The sequence below is a fragment of the Gallus gallus genome, chromosome 2 (genome assembly GCF_016699485.2).
Source record: "Gallus gallus isolate bGalGal1 chromosome 2, bGalGal1.mat.broiler.GRCg7b, whole genome shotgun sequence".
Taxonomy (NCBI): domain Eukaryota; kingdom Metazoa; phylum Chordata; class Aves; order Galliformes; family Phasianidae; genus Gallus; species Gallus gallus.
The window spans coordinates 21,387,240-21,410,050 of NC_052533.1; the positions used below are offsets into that span (position 1 = coordinate 21,387,240).

Here is a 22,811-nt window from a genome sequence, read left to right on the forward strand (position 1 = left end):
ATATATGAATTTCTAGCGTACCATGACAGTGCTAGTTTTTAGATTGAACCATTCTTGCACGGTACTGCAAGATGACATCATAAATCTGTTTTGTGGCTGAACATTTTCATGTCTCAGTATTGATACTTATTTCACAGTAGGTCAAATCTTGCCTGTCTTATATACTTAGTAAATGCATTTCACTGTTTACAGAAAAAAGCAGTTCAAATTCCAGCAAAACAGGCAAGTATTTGACTGTATGATACACATCAGTAAACTCTGAATCTAAAATCAACTTCTCCACTTACCCTTTCCACTCTGCAGAGTAATTATATCCTTTGCTTCAGAAGAAAAAAAATCACAGCAGAAAATTTGCCCAAAATAGCCAGTTGTTAGATTGAATATTATTCTGCACTGTGTGTAAATACAGTGAAAATAAGATTATGCCAAGTCTCGGTGAAAAACATAAGATTTTAAATGTTTCTCTATTTTATTTCAAATATAGCAATCTTATTTCTCTTACAAATCATGGAAATGATTCTAGATTATTATTACTGTTTTTTGTTGTTGTTGCTTTAGAGAAGACAGATCAGTTTACTCAGAAATCTCTGATTTTGAAGAAAATACCCAAGACAATTCTATGGTACCTCAGGAGGAAAATGGCAAAATCCTCTGGAGAAAAAAGAATGTATTCTTGACAGCCGTTTAGCTGTTTCTATCCAGAAACACAGGAACAGCTTAGCATGCATATGACACTCATTCTGCACATCTGTTTAAAAGAAAAAAAATCAGATGTATAGGTCTCCAAATCTAAAGGCAAACAGCACTTGACCTTCTCCAGATGGCTATTCAATCAGCAGGGCACCTCCAAACCACCCACATTTGGGACTTACACCCGCTTCAGCTATTGCTACATGAGAAGATTACAGTACCCGTGCTGTCCATTTCCCCTAAGAAGCCAGTTCCTACTAACTTCAAGGTAACTATCAAGTGACTCATTTTCAGGTCTTCCACGTGGCCTAAGTGACTTTTCCATGGAGGTACAGTATATACATCACTGATAACTGAGCCATCTGAAGCATGATCAGTTTTGTCTCAGTGCAGTTTCCTAATTCTCCAAAGCTTCATCTTTGCCTCATAAGCTATCACAGAAGCCTTGCTCTTGGAGGAATGCAGTCCTTCCAACTCTTGATGCTTCTGAAGTAAGAATCAGATTTAACCACTGAAAGGATCTACTGTTATAGAGCCCTTGTGACTCTTCAGTACAAGCAAAGAGAATCATCAACAGGGAGGGAAGGGATCTCACAAAAGAAACGGCTATTAGGATAGATTAAGAAAGATGGGCATAATGGGGTCCGCAATGAGAGATGCATGGATGGACAAGGCATGGGAAGAGACTGGATCAAGCCTGGGTGAAGGATAAAGGAAAGATGAAGAGGGATCTGACTGCAAAACAAAGACGATGTACAAATGGGAAAAATCAAATACAGAACGCAGTAAAAAGAACATCTTAACTTCATTCCCTAGACCTTAATACATTTACCAGTGTGACAGATTCTTATCAGCTTCATAAATCTTTTTCGTGAAGTTCACTCTAGTACTTATAATGTAATTGTTATTGCAGATTAATCTTGTATTTCCTCATTAATCAAAGCAATTCTAGGTAACAACATATCCATTCTAAAATAATGAAACGTCATGTCCCCATTTTCTTCTCTAAATAACAAACTAGTTCTTTGTACCTATTCTGCATATTAGGGCAGCTTCTTTGTAGCAACATACCAACAACAGAATTCACTTAGGACTTTTTTTTACTCTTCTGTAGCTTTTACTAAGCTAAAAATCTTACAGACGCAACAGAGTATATTTTAAACTCACAGTCCTTCATACTCATGGAGGAATGATTTGCAGGCATCATCCCAAAACAGAGTACTTAAATTTCAGTGTTAAAAGTATCTCTACCATCAATAACAAAGCATTTCGGCCAGGAGCTTAGAACAATTCTGGTGTGGGATGCAAGTTCTCAATTGATATGGAAACTTTCCAGGAAAGTAAAATTTTGAGCAGGTTCTCCCACACAGATGTGGGACATGCACTCCTATAAGGCTGGTGCGTCCTAAAAATATTCTACTGCTTACTTCATTAATTAAGCACACACACAAGAAAACGTCACCTACAGCATCGACATTCAATCAAAAGGATGTTGGTAGTTTGAAGATGATCAAAAATCACAGTTGAGTTCTACTTGGCCTTACCCTACCCCAGGTACTCCAAAGGTAACTAGTCTTGTCTCATTTTCCATGAAGCTATTACCAATTTTTTAGTTCATTTCCTTACCAACAATAATTGCACTATTTGTTCTTTAGAAAAAAAGTAATTTATCTGGAATGAGGACTCATATTGCAGAGAACAAAAGACCAAAAAAAAAAAAAAAAGACTTTTTCTGAACCAAAGCAATGCAAAAGTACTTAGAAAGTTTTGGTGCTCTCAGCAGTCACATCCACAGAATAAGTTTGGCTACCAAAGTACTAACTGAGCTCATTTCACATTTTGGAACTATCTGATGTTAGAAAGGGCAAATTATATGAGTTCATACATAAATGAAATGGGGAAGTTTTCCTCTTTTGCAAGAATTCGATTAACAAATCTAACTTCAGTTGGTATCAGAAACATAACATGTCAGCAATTTAGGAGACAGAACTATGTTGTTACCGAGCTCTTTTGATTTACCCTTGAAGATTCCAGTGGCAGCAATGAAGCATATAGTTTCATTCCTAATGACAGCAAACTTATGATTTATTTCTAACATCAAAATTACATTAAAAAGCAAGGAGAAAATAGTTTTTAAAAAACATTAGAGTTCAGGGTGCACCCAGTGAGAATCGAATGATTTTTTATTTAAATGCAGAATTAAGGTAATTATATCTTATTACCTCATGTATACTGTGCATGTTGAATCTATACTTGAAAGTTGGATTGCCTGGAGCAGCCCTCACTACAAGAGTAAAACTAATCATGACTGTACCAGTATAAATCACAGAAGATACATAAATACAGTCTCAATTAAAAAAAAAAAAAAGTGAGATGCCCTTCATTATTATCCTTCTCATTGAAATTGACATATTCTAAAATGATAGCTTTCTAGATAGGATACTATAATGTTCAATTTCAGTCATACAGTAAGTTCAATGGGATCAGCCCAGATTTGCAAGCTAGACAATATTGGATCATAAGGGAAGAACCAGGGGAGACTCTTCACCCCATTAACCCTCCACTGATCAGACAGATGAGTTAAGTGCATTTTGTAGACAGAAGTAGGTCCCCTGCTGTGCTCTCACCTCATGAGACATGACTGTTTTGGTCCAAAAACACATAACCATGGTATCAGATCATCAAGTCAGAACTAACAGAATCCCTCAGAGGAAAGTTCCCAGTTATGTGAATACCGCATTTCCAGGACTGCAGCAGAGAAAGCTTGTGCCTGTGTTTCTGTCCACATACATGTATGTTGAACAATGCATTTCACGCTGATCATCTAAGGATATAGCACATTCTAGACATCAAGGTATGAACTCAAATTCAGTATGAATAAAGACTACAACTCCTTTTTTCCTGAGCCAGTCACTGCTTTCTTCTGCCTACTGTAATTCCACTACTGCAATTTCTCTTTAAATTACTGTTTTCCTATCTCTTTCACCTTTTTCAGAAAGGAAATCTGCCATAGAAATATTGTTGCTTTGGTAAGCTCCTTTCCTATTTTCTCTACATGTTTATTTCTAATGTTTGCAATTCTATCCCACAGCCAATAGAATTGCAAAAGGTCTTTCTCAGTGTTTGAAAAATTCTCTTGGGCCATATGAATGTCAGTGAGTGCCATTTTTTCCACATAAAGGAATTCAGTGATGAACCTTTACTTCATGCACGCTTCCACTTGAGATGCCGTTTTGTCAGCCTGCCCCTCTGCTGCCATCTGTCATACAGCAACAAAATGTAATGGAATACTGGTGGGAAGGTTCAATCTCTACTGCCATACCACCACAATATCTGTCTCCAACGTTGTGGGCCGACATAAAATAGCAGACGTTGTTTTTGAAGCAACCCTCGTATAATGACATGAAGATATGCATTTATTTCTCAGATACATGCATGCCAGAAAACAAAAGTATGTGGAAATATTTGCATGTGCTCTGAAAGCCTAGTAGAGACAGAAGACCCAGTTGGGATAAAGCACTAATTAGCAGTTCAAGTCCTTTTCGAAATGATTCTTATTACATTATTGTGAAAGATCTGAGAAATGCATTTTGAGGTTTGAAACAGAATGCTGTTGGGAACATTAATTTCCATGAGGCCTTGTTCTGTTCATGTCCTGAGTTTCTAGGGAGTCAATCCTCAGGGATTTTGAGGGTTGACTCTTCTATATTTCTTCACAGGAAAACTATCTATCTGGCTGTTCTAAACAGATGTTTGGTAATGCACAAAATGATCTTTTTGACAATAGAAAATATTTCTGAAAGCAAGTTTCATAAACAGCTACTTCTACTGTTCTACAGCATCCCTCCCACCATCTGGATGTCATGTGGTTTGCTTCCCTGAGATTTCACTCCAGAAATCCTGTAACTAATATTGGGTTTACCAATTATCACTATGCTCCTTCATAACCAATAACCCATAGATGTAAAATAATGAAGACCTTGCTACATACCAGAAAGCAGAAATCTACGGTAAGCTAATAAAATCAGAAAAAGACAGAAAAGTATGTAAGATCAGAACTGAAATTTATTTTTCTACTTCCATAAGAAAAGAAGAAAGAAATCTACAAATTCAGCCATTGCATATTAGGTTATGCAAAAAAAAAAAAAAATTGAAACATTTTTCAATTTTTTGTGATGGAACCTGTATTAATTTAATATTTCAAATCTTATTTAAACATGAAAAACCTGTTATTATATTTTTATTTTTCTACTATTATCATGAATATCCTAAAACACGGTCCCAGTATATAAAGTGATGAACAAACAAGACTTGAAATGGAATACTAATTTCCACAAATGTCTTTTTCTTGTAATTCAAATATAAGCTTTTCACATGAGGCTTATTAGCTTTGTTTTAATCTGCATTAGTCGGGTTAAAATACCCAATTTCCTTTTTTTCCTCCTGCGATCCTACTAGTCTTTCTTTAGCGATTAGCAACAGTAATAGCAATTAGCAACACTACTTCCAGCACAAAGTCATTTCAGGCTAAGCTGTGCGGCTTCATGTTTAATGATTCCAAGCATAACTACAAAGGCATGAAATAGAAAATACAATAATCACGGAGGAATGGCAGCCTCCATCTAATAGTCCATACTAAATCTTACGTGTCCAGTTCTGGACTGTTTCAGCTGCATTTGGCTCATAAACATAAAGCATGAAGAAAGCAAGCATTTTGTTTTCTGTGCCTTCAGAACTGGGAAAATTAGGAAATCTGCAGCCTTTGACTTTACTTACCAGCATCCACTGCTCCCAGAAAGTCCCCAGTAATACCTCCCAGAGGAGTCACCATCACTACCAGTTTTAATGAAGACATTCACACTGTGTACCTGCATTGGGTGCAGGTGGCAGTCTGCTGGTAGCAGCGAGGCTACATGTGTGACCTCCAAGAGGAGAGGCTGGGGCTTCCCCATGCAGACAGTCCATCTCATACAACTCCACAAAGCCCTCTGCAGGACACAGGTGGCATGTCAGCCAAGCTGGGGCATAACTTTATAAGCATGTTTAAGAAAGTGCAGAAAACACTGAAAGAGGAAGAAAAGAAACAGGAAGAGGAGGTGCTCAATGATGAAGCAGTTGTTCCTGAAGGGAACCCATGGAAGACTTAGAATCATAGAACAATTAAGGTTGGAGAAAGACCTCTAAGATTGTCTAGTCCCACTGTCCACCTACCACTATTATTACCCACTGTTTACCCAATGTTGCTTTGTACCACAAACTTGTGATGGAGCAGATGAAAAGAACAAGGAGGAGCAGTAAAAAATAAACTGCTATGTCCCTGCCCTCCTTGTTGTATCAAGGAAGAGGTGGGGTATAACTATGGTGTAATTCATCTCCCTACTTCTTCATATTTCCCCCCTCCCCAAGCCTGCTGAGGCAAGGCAGGGAGTTAAAAACTTGGTGTGAAGTTGGCAGCCAGCTGGGGCCAAGCCCCAACACATCATTCCTCATGTCATAGCACACATGACTTTTGTACAAGAAGTGCTACTTCTTATGAATAAAACATCTAGAGTTAAACTTTCCTTAACGTAATTCCCATGTTACATTGCAACTCCCAGGAACAACTGCATATGTGGTCTGCAACTACACTCATTAAAAGAAAATAGCACTCACTTTTTTGCTTACAATTTTGAGGTAAGAAAAACTAGCCTTCAATTTACTTATTAGAATATCATGCATGCCCAGAAACCAAAGAGAAGATAAACTCCCTGTGCTTAACTTTTGTTGTGACTACTAAATATTCTGACAGTAGGTGGGGATGGATGCAAACTCAGAGTAAACCCGCACAGAATTTGCCCTCTGTTCCTTAATCTTTTCTTTTTTCCCCTACCAGGGAAGAAGCAGCACTGTGAGCAAAGAAAATAAATGAAAAAAAGCCAGAAGATAAAATGCTAAACTACAGGACAAAATTTTAATTACTCTTTCCTCCACAAATCATCAGTTATAGGTAGAGAAGATGGTTCATTTCCCTGAAGACAGCAGTAGTTTGGGGGATATTTTTTGTTGTGTCCTAAAAACTTCAAGAAATAGGCTGCAGAGTAGCCTTCTGAAGTTCCATAGCATGGAATCAATCAAGAAACAGTCCCAAGTATTTTCATTTCCATCTCCCCCTTCAAGAAAAGGCTGAAGGAGCACTTGTGGAAAAGCAGAGGGGGGAATGTGCTCTTTAAAGATATGAACAGTTAAAGCTAAGTTATTTACCCTCCTTTTCTTCCCTTTCTAAGGGGAGTTACAGAAAAGTGAACTATTTTTTTTTTTTTCCAAAATTTAACATATGAAGTAGTTATATAGTATCTAGACCATACCAGTATTAACAGGCAATGCTTAATAAGATAGAAAATGGCCTAAAATACTTTAAACACAAGTCACTTAGCAGAAAAATAATGATGCAAAATGACTAACAAATAACACGCTTACAGAGAGAGAAAGTAAAAGAGAGGATATATGAAGAATAGGACCACATGAATTCTGTAATTATCTATTATTATCCAACTTAAACGAAATGTTAACCTTTGAATGCACTTACTTGGACAATGTTTAGTAAACTCCAAGAATATTAATATGTCTAATGGATTGAAAGCACAAAAATTACTAGATTAAAAAGCCAACATATAATCAGATGTAATTCTGAAAGCATAAGAAGATAAATCCTAATGATACAATTGTGTGGATCAATCTAGTGATAACAGATATCATAAGATCTACAATATACACATACAGAACTGACAATGCAAACTCGCCGTGCTATCAAATGAGAAAAATTAATGTGAAAGAGAAGGTGACTATGACAATAAGTTAAGAATTCCTCAAGACAATAAATAATAAGCGTTACCACTTCTTGCCTGCTTGTTTCTCTCCAGAGAAAACTGGATGCTAGCTGCCTCTATGGTTTGCAACTCATACGCATCTTTCACTTCTCTCCAATGAGAAGTGTGCTGTGGTACTGTGACTGGCACCAAAGTTTTCAACTACTGTATTTCTTAAACAAGCGGATTTATTATTAACTTCAGGCTAACAACAAAACAAATTGTTATGTTGTCAGATACATCCATCATATACGTAGGATGCCTAGAATTATAGCTGGTTCTTGAAAAAAGAACAAAACGTTGCAGTAAAATATCTTACATATAGCATTACTACAGAATGACAGGAAGGCACATACAAAAAAAAAAGTTAAAATGAATGCTGAAAAAAAAATCTGACCCTATTCTATATAGATTCCCGTAACATGATCAAAAGTACAGCAATAACAGCAGAGCAGCGAGGTCCTAAGCTACAGCAAGAGAGGACTTGCTCAAATACAACAGCTATAGGCACAAAAAGTAAAAGAAAACTGCTGCTTACCTTCAGAAGGCCTCAAGCACACACAGATCTCCAGCAAGATACCCTTACCTCCACTGCCAACACTTAAATGAGGTCTGGGAAGGGGTGGACCCTGGCTGCACCACTTCCTGTCACTCAGATGCATTGCATACACCTGAGCTCCCCTGGGTTGGCCCTGCCTTCCCACCAGGTGCTCAATTACTGGTTCATATTACTCCGGTAATATGGCTTTAAAAAATAATAATCTGAACTTCATGCAATTCTTTCCTCACTAGTTGTGTTCTTACATAAGGTTTTATTAAGTGTATCAGAGAAATCAATAAAGAAATCAGATTACATGTTAATAGACTTTTCACTAAATTTTACATTAGCACCTACAGCCAGAACAGTAACTGCTCTGAAAACAAAATGATACAATGGCACAGTTCGTTCTGTGAGTAATGGTTTCAAATCCACCCTGAGAATTACTTTCTGAATTCTACTCAATATAGTAGACCAGCTGAAGTTGGCACACAGGTATCCCTATTGCCTTTCAAAGTATTCAATCAGGAAAAAGAAACAAGAATAGAGAAAGCATTCACTTAACCCCTGAATCTTTCATACAAGGCTTCCTTAAAGAAAAGCAAAACACTACCAAAACGACGTTACCTGGACCTCATTCACCAAGATTTAATGATGTACATATTTTTTTTTTTTTTTAATTCTGTAATACAGATCTTCAAAGCTGCAGAAACATTGCAAAAGAAGCATTGTCCAGGTTTCAGCTGGTACACCATTAATACCACAATGATATCTTGGTTGATGCTGAGCAATTGAAGCACCACTGGCTTTGTAACACAGCAGTGGCAGGGAGGCAAGGTAGGGCCAAGACAGGTGGCCTGAATTAGACCCAGGGTTATTCTGTACCACCTGATATGATGCAGAAAGCCATAACGGTGTGGGGGGCCATAAATCTGCCTTTGAACATCTCCAGGAGTGGTGTGAATACACACAACCTCTCTGGGCAGCTAATGCCAGTGCCTTATCTTTCTCTCAGTGGAAAATATCCCCCTAACATCTAATCTAAATCTCCCCTCTTTAAAACTGTTGCCTCCTGCCCTATCACTATTTATCTGTGTAAAAAGTTAATTTCCCTCCTGCTTATAAGCTCCCTTTAAGTACTAGAAAGCCATAACTTGGTCTCCCTGGAGAGTTCTCTTCTCCAGATTCAGCAAGCCCAGCTCCCTCAACCTGTAATTATAGGAGAGGTGGGGTCCAGTAGAGGGATCATCATCTTGGCCCTCCTCTGTACCCTCTCTAAAGCAAAAGCTCCACATCTTTCTTGTGCTGTGTACCCCATGCCTGGATGCAGAACTCCAGATGGGGGGATCACTATAGCAGAGTAGAGAGGGACAATGACAGCCACCTCCCTCATGCTGCTGGCCACTCTTCTTTTGATACAGCCCAGAAAGAGTGGCTCGTCCCTGGGTGGGCTTGAACCACCAACCTTTCGGTTAACAGCCGAACGCGCTAACCGATTGCGCCACAGAGACTACCACAAATACATTAGTTTGTGATACTGTAACATAGAAAATGAGCATCCTTCATAAAATCCTTATTTATGGAAGCAATAAATATTAGCAGAAGTAGAGGTGGCTTTGCCTGACAATTCAGTCCCAAGTAGTAATGAGTCCTAATGACAGTAAGGTTTCTAATTGCTACAAATACTGCGTAGGTGGCCATGGATGTCACACACTGATTGCCAGCCTGAAAATATTTAAGATGTTTCTTAATCAACACCTTCTTCAGCTGTATCCTCAGTTTCTAGCTGAAAGGTAAATCCTGTTAAAAGAATTATTTTAATTTGGGGCACACATCGCATATAAATAATAAAAGATTTTTGCTCAGTGTGGAAAACTACGTTGATTCTTGATCATGTTATCAGTTCTACATGTTTGTCCTACTTAGAAAGCTTTGGAAATAATAAACTCAATATCTGTGGTTATAATGCCCCTATGCCAGTGGCCACATCTGGTAGTAATACAAGCACATACATACACACATGCACGCACACCCCCACACACAGAATGGGAGACAGACTCTTTGCCTCTGACTACAGCAAAGTAGACTGACACCAAACCAAACTGCATCAGTAAATTTCCTGGGGAACAGTGATCAGCAGAGGGGTCAGGCTGAGGAAAAGGGGATTGTTGGGTTCCTGGTAACTGTTCCCTTACAAAGCATCCAAGAGAGCATTTCCCAAGTGTAGGGAATGGCAGGCTTCCCAAAACCCCACTCCACACACCTGCTGCTAAAGCAATCATGTTTTCCAGCTGCTCTTGTGGCTGGCAACTTTAGCACATTTTAGATAGGTTTTAAGGCCCTGTATAAGGAAAGACCCATCTGCGTAATTTCCTCTTCCTATTCAAAAGAGTAGCTGAGATTTCTTGAAGGTGTGGAGAAATCAGGCCTAATACATAACATGAACTCTGATATACACTCTAGCCTCAGTGCACAAAAACAGATAGCCTGACAGCACGGGGGGTTCTTCCATTGGCATATTATTTGGATAAACACTCCTTTTGTGTTCCAGCCAATTTGGATAGCTGTATGCATCAGTGGAGATGGAACCTTTGAGAACCAGCTCAGCAGAGGACAGCTGGTATGTGCCAGCATTTTAAATGCTAGCAAATGCTAAGCACAACTTGGTGGTCAGTTCTCTCAAAAAATCAGGCAAAGGAAGCATACAACCTTCTCAGCCATCCCCACTGTAGATCTGTTCCTGGGAAAAGTGCAAGTCCAAAGGGTACCAAAACATTCAGAGCGTGAACATTTTAGTTGACCTATTTCTCATAAGCCAAAAGATATTCACTCTCCTTAAAATGAAGTCTACAATTTTTCTTTCAAGTTTGAACCTATTTAATCACGTCTGTTGTAACTTTTACTACTCTTATGTGCAACACTAGTTTTGGTGTAACCTAGATACCTACCAATCAGGTGGAAAGAAAAGCATTGCAGTTATGGTCAGTTGTAAAGAATGTTGCAAGAGAACATCAAGTAAGTATCAAGGAAATCCTGTCCTATTGGCTTTAGATTATTATCTGTCATTTTTGACAAATGATGTTCCTACAAGTAAAAATGGTTTTTTGTTTTGTTTTGTTATGTTATTCAAGAGATCCAGCTCCTGGTTGCTTCTTCTACACACTTTCAGAGATCAGCTTTCAAGCCCTGTAGGAATACTATCACTTTTTACAGTTGGACACTCTCATTGATTACTTTTTTTTCCCTTTAAGTTGGATACAAATTTGTAATTATGTTGTAGAGACCATAAAATGTAATTTTCCTCCTTGGTAGAGTTTCATCAGAGTAAGGATAATCTCCTTGATAGTTCTACCAAAATGAAAAGAAAAAAAAACCTGGTACCACTCACAAGAGCATATAAGCCATACTGTTTCATTCATTGAGTTTTAGTACAGTGGTTGGATATCTGTACATTGTAGTGCAAGATGCACGAGGGCAGCTCTGAAAGTAATGACTCCTAGTTCATTATGTTGGCCCATGACGTCAGAGGTGGACGTTATTGGTACAGCAGTAGAGGTTGAACCTTCCCACCAATACTCTGTTACATTTTGTTGCTATGTGACAGATGGCAGCAGAGGGTCAGTCTGACAGAATGGCATCTGACATGGAAGTACCTATAAAGCAAAGGTGCGGAAATGAATTCCTCCACATGGAAAAAATGGCACCCACTGTCAATCACTGATGCTTGCAGATATTTCTGGAGACCAAACAGTGGATGCGAGCATGTTGAGGAGGTGGGTGGTGCATATCAGCAGTAGTGACAGCAACATGAAAGACAAGCTATGCTCCTGGCAGCCAATGGCACAGCTGTAACACCGCAAAAATGAAGAGCATCTCGATCAGCTCACCCATGCAAATCAGCAGATTATGGCCAAGGAATTGCATACAGAGCTGAATACTGGCTTCAATGCATTGAAAACCATGGTGACAGTGATGGAATATCACAAAGTCTGTGCCAGGTGAGTCCCATAAACGTTCACACAGGAACAGAAAGAATACTGTCTGAAAGTTTGTCAGGATCTACTGACAATACTACAATATGAGCCTGAAGGTGACAGTTTCCAGCACTGCACCATTACCAGTGACGAGACGTGTTGTCACCATTATGAGCCAGAGTCAAAACTGCAGTCCATGGACTGGCAATGTATGAATTCTCCATCAAATAAACAACATAGCCCTCAAGAGGTAAAATGATGTTCACTGTCTTTTGGGTTAGCATACAGTTGGAAGAGTAGCACAATTAGGATGGTACTGTACAGGTGTTATAGTTGGAAAGATTATCGTGGTAGAAAAGAAACAATCCAGGAAGAAATGCTCACCCATATCCGAGGATCTAGGCTCATGGTGGAAAACTCCAAAAAGGAGTGATCTCCAGAAAGAGACCCTTTCCCAGTAGTAGTCAACCCTTAAATGGGGTCTAGGAGCCTGGCTCCACCCCTTCTGGTCACACAGCTGAATTGCCTTCACCTGTGCTCCCACAGCTGACCCAGTCCTTGCCTCAGGTGATCAGTAAGTGGTTCAGGCCATGACTGAACAGTTCCCAGACAGTTAGGAATGGAGCGATCCTTCTGGATTTCCTGGAACACAGACAATCCATCAACTCTGGCTGCCACATCACAACACTGACTAAGCTGAAGGCTCAAACTCCCAGGGTCAGGCCAGAAAAGACATTTCTCTTGTAACACGATAATGTCAAGTCCCTTTACCAGTCTGAAGACCGTGCATGTTGCCAATCTTGGCTGGACTGTGCTACCACACCTACCAGATAGTCCAGATTTGATGACTTCTGACTTCCATCTGTTTGGACTGATGAAAGATGGACTGTATGGGCAACATTTTCCAAGCAACAGCACCATCATAGCAACTGTGATACAGAGGGTCAGCTCGGCTAGTACAGATTTTTCTGAGCACAGCATGCAGGTTCTTGTTCATTGCTGACAATGCATAGCTAACAGTGGTGATTAGTACTGAAAAATAGGGGTTTTTTTGTAGCTGAGAATTTGCTCTATCAAATAGTGTTATTGTGCTCTTTGTATCTGTTGCAGCTTCCATGGAAGAGCTGGGTTTTCAGTGAGGCTTCTTGTGAGTGCAGTGTGACCCTTCTCCCTGTCAGCTTGAGTTTTTTCTGTTGCATAATGATGGAGAAAGACCTAGTGAGCTTTTTCTGCTTTGTAAAACAATGAGTCACACTGAGAAGAATCAGTTATTTATCTGAATAACTGGAATAAAGAGAAAACAGTAATCTCATCAGCTAAGTATATTATTACTATCCCATCAAAAACACTGTGAATAAAGTCATTTCCTAGGGAGAGTTTGTGTCTCTCACTTCCTCTGTTACGAGATGCAAAAGCCCATTCCGAGCAGTCAGAGCTCCATCTACCTCTAAGTGGGAGCTACATGTACATCATGGTGGGTCATCTTTACAGAGAGGTAAGGTATAGACAGATGCTCTGATTGTGTCTATACAGGTACTCCTAACAAACAACTCTCCAGTTAAATTTTGGTTTTTGAGCGTCCTAAATTTGCATCGGCATCACTGTGCTTATAGCACATTAAGCTCATCTATGCAGCAGGCAATGTTTCAGGGATAACAGTTTTCTATTGATTATATACACAATGCTTATTAACCAAAGCTGTCATCCCTGGGACACAGAATAATAATAATAATAATAATAATAATCTCCATAACTGCAATATTCTCTGTATTTCCTAATCAATTCAAGCAACTACTTTTGCACATTTTTGAGTCACAGGTGCAGTACCATTCCGTTTTCTTTCTCACTATTTATGTTTGATTATTTTTATACTGCTTTCCCAAAACTTATTGACAACATGCTGACAGTGGAGAATACTCAACACCTCACACAGACACTGCTAGAGCGTGTTTGAGAACACACTTCTTGTTTTCCAAGTTGCCTTCAGTGAATTTACAGTCCGATATACTGAGCACAAACAAGAATCTGCTGCTTAGCAGCAGGAGACCTCAAATATCCATTCTTCTGAGCAATGTCTAAAAGCTGATAACTTCTGCACTTTTTAGTTCTGTCTGCTACAGGCTGAAGGGGAGAGAAGGCTGGCAATGTCTGCGTAGAAACAGAAAGAATTAGCTAAACTGCAAAAACAACTGTGAAAGCAAAGTTCATAATCTGGCTAATTTACAAGGATGGGTTGGAGGGAAGAGACTGGGATTTTTTTGTTTATGTTTCTCGCCTGTGTGTGTGTGTGTGTGTGTGGTTTTGTTGTTGTTGTTGTTTGTTTTTGTTTTTCTTATTTTGTTTAGATAAATCTGACTTTGGGACTGACCTGTATGTCAGTGCATCAGAGGGGGCTTTACTTTTGAGGGCTGAAGTGCTCCCACCTCTCCAAAGCACAGGCCCCAGTGCAGCATTACAAACACTCAGACTCAAAGAGCAATCCCACTCTTCCCAGAGACCCAGAGCTCCATGCTGAGTCTTGCAGCAGCCCAGGATCCTGCCGACTTCAGGGCTCAAGGTACATTAAGGCAAGTCTGGAGACTGAAAGCAGGTCTGGCTGACCACAAAGGCAAAACCTCTGTGTGAATACTTGAAAGCTTTCTCTTCACTGATCTTGGTACTTACGTTACTACCACAATAGTTAGTGTTCAAACTAACCCTTACTTTACGTAACAATTCCCAGCTCCTTTCTCCTGAAATCAACCTATTTAATCCACTGAAACTACAGACACTTCTAGCAACATAATGAGACTTGATTCCTCTTTTGGTGACTGAAGAAAATTGGATCCAAGAAGCTATGTTTTAAAGGTAAGTTTAAGAGAGCACCAAGTTGAGGTAGGAGGCATCAGTGTAGAATCTTTCTTGTGGCTATTTTGCTCTAGTTTCACCCAAATGTGAACAGACAGATTTCAGACCAACTTCAGATTATTGTTGCTCTTCAAGGAAACTTCTGAAGTTCAGAGCTGAAGCACTGGTAGAGTTTTGTGCAAATCCTGATTTGTTTACAGTGAGTAATTTGCCCATAAAGAATAAGGAGGGACAGAAAAATAGTGAGAAACAGAAATGTTTATATCTTAATGGGGGAACAAGTGCTAAAAAAGTTATGATCTCCTTGGCATCTTGTGTTCTTCTTTCCTTACAGGAAATGAGACGGTAAAAAGTAAAAATAAAAATAAAAGATGATTGAAAGACTTGGTAACCAAGAATGCTTAACAGAACTGCAAAAGCCTGAAAACTCCACAAGTATCTGCAGGAAAGGATGTTTCCAAATAAACAGTAGCTGCTGGTTAGAGGCTTAGAGAACACTGGAGCTCAAACTGGGGATTTCTAAAGGGTAGGAGATTAGTGTTCATTAAGGCAGCAATACCTAAAATCACCTTAATTTTGAGCTGGCTGAAGTTCTGTTAGTTTGAACCAGCCATTAAGTCCTCGTTTAGATCAAACACGGGGCTTCAGTTTCTTGGTCAACTCAGTCATAGGGTTTTGCAGCATGTAGGAAAAACTCATTTGCGAACAGTGCCAAACAGCAGTTGTTGGGACAGGGTGGAATCTCATCTGTCTTGTTTTATAAGCACAAAAGAAAATGAGGAGATGAATGAGAAGTCAGCTATGAAATGACAGAAACATTTAAATGGGAAACATCTTTTTTTTCCACTGTGCTTTTTCAGTTTTTTCCGATTGCTGAACTCAAGTTCATATCTCAAGACCGGTGAGCTGAGTGATGGGTGCTCTAAAGCCCATCAGACCAGGGCCAGAAGCAAATCTCTGTTCAGATTTTTCAAACTGATTTTTTCTGAACACAAAATACTAAAGAAAGAAGTAAAGAAAGGCACATGCTGTGCAGGGTAATCTAAACAGAATGTTACAAGGCAAAAAAAAAAAAAAAAGAAAAAAGAATTTCTATCATGTTTGATATTCTGACATTTCGATGTTTGTTTTTGTCCCAGATCTGAATGCAAAAGTTTAAATTTAGAGATTTGTGGGAGAAGCAAATTCTTTATGTCCCCTCAAAGAGCCATTTCCAGAATGAATCAGAATATTTTCTTTCAAAACTGTCAGAACATTCTGAAGTGATATATATATATGCACAATTAGAATTTATGATATAAAAGAGAAATATAAAAGAGATTTAAACATTATCAAAACAAAATACTTGAAGGCTTTTCACTGAAAATTGTTAAAAAAAAAAAAAAAAAAAAACTTTGTATTTCAAAGGAACTGCTCATTTGGATGCAAACTTTTTCCATCAGAAAAAACTTATCCAGTTCTACCCTACAAGTCAGTTAGGGAGATCTTATTTCCATATCTACAATTAGACAGAGATGAATTGTCATTCTCTGGGCAATCTTGGTTTTGTAATATATTCTGTGCATATAGCCCTTCTTACCTGGGGATTCTGAAACATTTTGCATGGATGTTAGACGGGAGTATGTCACATCTGCACCAACATGAAAAAGAGCAACCTGTTTCACAGCAGGAGTCTCAACCCACAATGAGTTGCATGGCATACATGATGGTTCCTTTCTAGGCTCTGAATGTGAGCTGAATGGGTCCCTTGTCAGGAAATCCAGCATAGGACATGCTGTGATTCTAGCCATGTGTATAGGGTGGACCCTGTACATATGTAGACGGATAACTCCAATCTTTGTTATCTTGACTGCAATTTAAACTGAGATAGGTCTAAAGAGAGTTGCCTGGATAGTAAATTGGATAATTTGCTTCCAGTTCACTTCCCTGTTTACTTGTATACTGTCTATATAGGTCGCTCCAAAAGTATTTCCTGGGACTATAGTGTTTAAATATTTATTTCCCATCAATATTTCCATATTACAACAGATAAAATGAGCACAATAACACTATTCAATAGAGCAAAATCTCAACTGCAAAACATAATCTTTCAACATAGTCCTTACCATTCGTTATGCATTTTTACCAATGATGAACAAGAGCTGGCATGCTCTACTCATAAAAATCTGCACCATTGGAGGTGGTCCACTGTTGCTGTCACTGTGCTCACATCCACAGTGTGGTCTCCATAAACGTTCAGCAAACATCAATGAACATCAATGTGTGCAATTTTTTTCCACAGGGGGGAATTCATTTCCACACTTTTGCTTCAAATACACTTCCTTGTTAGATGCCGTTTTGTCAGATTGCCACTCTTTGGCCATCTGTCACATGGTAACAGAACAGTGGCAGGGAAAGGTTCAGCCTCTACTGCCATAACACCAACATCCGCCTCTGATGGCATCGGCCAATATAATAAAATAGGAGGCATTACTTTCAGAGAAGACCCTATTATTTACACAAGACGGTGCTAGAGCTACAGTTTTAAAGAACCCTTATCCTAATTTGAATGATAACAGAAGGAAAATAAACGTGGAGACATCATGTTTCAGAAATATGGTGGGATGGGTAGAAAAGAACTCAAAAGATCCACTTGGGGATTTTTCATGTCTGCCTGTCCAGAGATCAGAATGATATTAACATATTTCTGAAGGAATATTTCCTCCATCCCTCCAAAGGAAGCTCCAAAGTCCTGCCTTGACTGTCCTCCATAGAGGTCTGTAGCATAAGATTTTGAAGGGTATCTCCTTATGAGACTATTAGACTTCATTCATTTTTCTTGATAACTGACAACAAAGCAGTCCACCTATGATTATATAGTAGGCAAATATCTGATCAGTATTCAATAAAGGTGATATTAGGGAGGTACAGAAGAGAATTCCACCATTGGAAATGAGTATTCCCTTCTTAAGCAGATGAAGGCAGATTTAGAAAAAATGGAGATTGCTCCTGCTGCTAGAAAACTTAATAATGACTAACCCAAACTTAATCCAGAAAACAGAATCCATCACTTCTGTTTTTTCTACTGCTCTTCTATTGTCACATTCATGTCATTTTCCAAAATGACAAAGTTTGTTGACAAGGCTGATTCATTGCAGTTGGAGATGTTTGGACCTGCTGCAGTCCAGGCTGCTTATCTAGAAAAAAATCCTTTGCCTGTCCTATTTGTCAAGCTTTGCCTAGTCTACTGTAGAGAAGGTGCTTCATTTCCTCTATGGTCACAACAGTGTGCCTGTACTTCTTCATAGTCATCTGAGCCATTGTTGGGCAGAAACCTTGGCCCTGCTGAAACGGGTGGCACTGACTAAGGATTTTGGTGTCATCAGTGCTTCAATCCAGGTTTCTATCACTTCCATTGCAGCCTTCTTGTCACAGCTACCGCAAACAGCAGCTATGTGCTTGCATAGCTGAGCTTTATACTGTCACTCAACAAGAAACTATATTCAATGTTAGCTGGTGCTTTTTGGTGCCAAAAATAAAAGTCTTTTCTGTATGGATTAGTTAGTGATAAATGATCTTCGGTTAGTGTATTTAATTGTCTGGAGCCTGCAAACCATTCTCTCTCACACACACATGCACAAAAAAACTGCTTGAAACCAAATCAGCCTGAAAAGATCTTTTCCTTTAAATTACAGTGGCACTCAGTCTTTCTCAGATATTGTAGCTCAAGTGAATTACTGGAAAGAATGGATATTGAGAACAAAAGAAAAATGATTGGTGAGAATAGAGGCTGATAGGATAGAAATAAAAACCTTCCAGTGGGGAGGCCAGAGCATAACTGCATGTCTTTGCATATTTCCCCAAGGAAGGAGGTAACAAATGGTTTTGGCAGGAGGGAGACATTTTAAGGCAGCAAAATAAAAGGGTCATGTATCAAACCAAATTGCGTTGGCTTTGAGACGTATTAAATCTTTACATGATCTTGTTTTCTTTTGCAAAGCATCTTTTCTCCTGAAAGAAGATGAAGATTCTACACTGAGTTTCTTTGATAGTAATTATACACTGCACGCTTTTGCATTTCTGCCTGTTCATATTTTGAATATGATAACATCACCATAACAAATAAAAAAATAAAAAAGGAAGCTTCAGTTTAAAGAAACATTAGGGTTGCAAAGACTGTAAAATCAAGGAATTCAAAATTACGAGATGCTGAAATTCTGGTTGCTATACTTAATTGAAATGCTCCAAATGAAGCATAGGAAATTACTTTTAATTGCATACTCACACATACCCTCAACCCCACAATTTCTTTGCCTCATACAGTGAATGAAATTTTTTCCACCAATGGATAGTTTTAACATCTGGCTAAAATATCACAGAAGAGGAATTGCTGTGGGGCGGTAGCAGGCCCACTGCGGGAGTCAAACAGACAGATCTAAAATGCAAAATTCATAAGGGGAAACAAAAAGAACAATCATATTAAGAATGAAGGAAAGAAGTGAAGAAAGAACAGAGAAAATTGGCAGAAAGGGGAGGAAACAAAGTCTGTGGTAGGGTGTGTTACAGAGAGAACCACTTGCTCGTTTGTGGGAATTGAGTGGGATTCAAACAGCTGTAAAGCTGCTGTCAACTGCTGAATGACTGAAGACAATCCTGCAATTTGCAAAAAGAAGAAATAGAGTTTCTCAAAAAACTTATGCTTTTATGACTGTAATTTTCACTTACTCTTGTTTTAGCAAAGCAACACATCAGTGGGCTACTCAGCATCAAACCTAAGGCATTTCTCTCACGCTACAATCCTCCACTTCAGACAAACAACCTAGCAATCATTCAGATCCCTATCTTCCACCGTTAAAATCTGCTGACTGTGTATACGAAGGCAGCAACTACTTAAATAAATCTATGATACTTTTTCATTGTTTAAAATCCAGTATCCTACAGTCATGCCAGAAAATGTAGATCTCCTCTTGCCATTTTAGCTCATTTCAGAAAAGCCCTGGAGCATGAAGGGAAAAAAAAAAAAAAAAAAAAAAAAAAAGATGAAAAAAAGATTTTTATCCTGAGGCCCATCTTTTCTGGAACAGATACAAAGACTTGGTTGCACTGTGTGACAGATGGTTCAGGACCCCTGTATTCCTGCCTCACTGAAATAAAGGAACAAGACACTCAGCAATAGCCTGAAATGTCACCCAGACCCTGGTACGTTTAAGTGGTGTACAGTCTGCCTTATGTACTGAAAGCATTTTCTTCTAGAAGAGTTCATTATTCTCAATGAATATACGTCTCCAACAGACAGAGATAGGAAAACCACAGGGAATGAAATACTTTTAGGCATGTATTGAGCAAATGTGTCTAAACTCCTCATCAGGCTTCCACAGTGGAAGAAAACAACAGCTACCATATGGACAAATAAGGACCAATCTTCAAGTTACCCTCTGTTCAATGGAAAATTATTTGCAGTAGGAAAGGCCCCCTCAGGATATCAGAAGGCTCAGCTGGCACTGCATACGCATGTCCAATGCAGCCATACATAAAGGAATTGTTCTGACAACCAGCATGACAAGCCTAGCAAACAAAACAATTAAGCTCGGCGGTTGGGATCTCTCACTGAGGAATAGCTGCAATCCTGTTGTCAGCTCAGCTGCAAGCTTTTGGCCCCTCCAGCCCATTGCCCCCCACTTCCCTTTTCTACATACTTCCAGAAAGCCTTCCCATCCTCTTGCTTCCCCCTGGGGCACAGCAGTCTCTTCATGAGAAGCTGTTGCAAGGACTTTCCAGAAGACTGAAATGGTTTCCATATACATAGAAGATGTTCTGGGGAGAGCAGGTTAGAGTCGGAAGGCTATGTGACCAAAGGCACATAAAAATAAACTGGGAGCAGTGTCTAAACAAAAAGAACAGCTGACGTTGCTGCTTCATTTTTTTTTCAGTCTTTCCTTGCATTTGGAAAAAAAAAAGAAAAGAAAACCAGAGAGCACAAGGCAGAAATTTCAATTTTTATCAAAGACCAGTTTCAATGTGTCATACCCGACCAACTCCTTCCATTACTGGTTATTTCTCCATTTTGGGGTAATTTGTGTTCTGATCTCTCCCTTAATGAAGGAAAAAATCTCTTATCACTCTCATAAGTGTAGTGAGGGTCTCAATTCCTTTCTATGGATGGTGCTTCATCTTAAACAGAATAATTACCATGCCCTCCATCAGCAACAGGCAGAGTCCTTGCTGTTAGTCTACTTATCCAGGAACAAGAACATCAGTTATTCTTAGCATTCTCAACAGATATTGTAGGTAATACTATAATATTCAAAGGATTGAGAGCAAATTATTACTAGGCACACCATTCCAATCAGTATAAATATAGCATTATTCCATGACATTCAACCACCTAGTGATGGAGAAAGAATGGCTTTCAAGAGGATACCTTAAAGGGATTTCTCAGTTCTCCCTTATTTAGCTACATCTTAGTACCACAGCACAGCATGGCTCATGCCACATACTCATTTACCTTTTATTTTATTCAGGGAACAATGTATTATGATTTTAAAATCACTTTTGTACAGCTTGGGTGAATGTAATCAATAAGAACCATTCAACCCTTAAATAGACACACAACACTTTTTCACTCTTTCTGCAAAATAAACTGGAATATATTTATCTGAATACAGCCTATTCATTATCCACAGCTAACAGCCTTCCGCCTCCCACCTATCCACTTCAAAGGATGGATGCAGTGATTGTGTTTCTTTCCACATCTCAACTTCCCACCCATCCAGAATATCTTTTTACACTAACAGCTGTGGTGCCAGTTCCCACATATAGAGTTGATGACAGAAACACCCAGGCTTTTCAAAATGCATCAGCACCTACTTTGAGTTCTTCAGGCATGCACTCATTCAGCAGTCTCCAAACACCTAAATAGTTCACTTCTTCTCCCAAAATCCAACAGAAAGCCTCAGCAGCTAGGGAACTAGAATTAAGCTCCTAGAATAGCAAACAAAATCACAGCTTCATTAACACTGTTAACAGGTGGAAGCATCAGTGAATGTAACAGCAAAAGTAGAAAGTAGGTAAGGCTCAAGGTTGAACAGGTGCTGCTACCCATAGTACATTATTGGTACTAGTATCCATAATGGATTGCCCTTGACATATAGGCATAAGGGTTTTTAGTATGTGGGTAGGAGGACAACAGTGCTTAGCAGTACTCATTATGAAATAATCATCTGGGATCACTGAAGGTGTTATGTACGTATGCATGTGTGTGCTTACATGAATATATAAGGGCTACTCCAAAAGTACTGACTCCTATTTTATTATGTTGGCTCACATCGTCAGAGGCAGATATTGGTGATGTGGCAGTAGAAGTTGAACCTTCCCACCAATATTCCATAACATTTTGTTGCCATGAGACAGGTGGCAGCAGAGGGGTCCTCTGACAAAATGGCTTCTGACATGGAAGTGTGTATGAAGCAGAGGTGTATCACTGAATTCCTCCATGCAGAAGAAATGGCACCAATTTACATTCATTGATCCTTGCTGAATGTTTCTGGAGACCAAACAGTGGATGTGAGCGCAATGAGGTGGTGGGTGGTGCATTTCAGCAGTGGTGACAGCAACAGTGGGTCACCTCTGCTGGTGCAGATTTTGGCAAGCATGGCATGCAGGCTCTTGTTCATGGCAGGTCTAAATACATAGGTAATGGTGGTGAATATGCTGAAAAACAGTGTTTTGTAGGTGATAATTTTCACTATTAAATAGCATAATAGTGTTTTTTTGTATCTGCTGTAGTTTCCATGGAAATAAATTGGAGGCATTACTTTCAGAGTGACTTACATATATATAATATACTTTTTTTCTTTTTTTCTTCTTTTCTTTTTCAATTTGGGAAATTAACATGGAAACAGTAATAAGAATTAAGTAGGATTAAGTAGACCTGATTCA

The 22,811-nt window shown here is 39.0% G+C and overlaps 1 long non-coding RNA gene and 1 other non-coding gene across 2 annotated transcripts in view; both read right to left on the reverse strand.

Moving 5' to 3' along the window:
* The window catches only part of LOC121112268, a 117,922-nt gene that overhangs the window by 38,629 nt on the left and 56,482 nt on the right, over positions 1 to 22,811 (reverse strand). The window lies entirely within an intron of this gene.
* Positions 9,511 to 9,584, reverse strand: TRNAN-GUU. Its single transcript has one exon. It is a non-coding gene; the product is annotated as a tRNA-Asn (tRNA).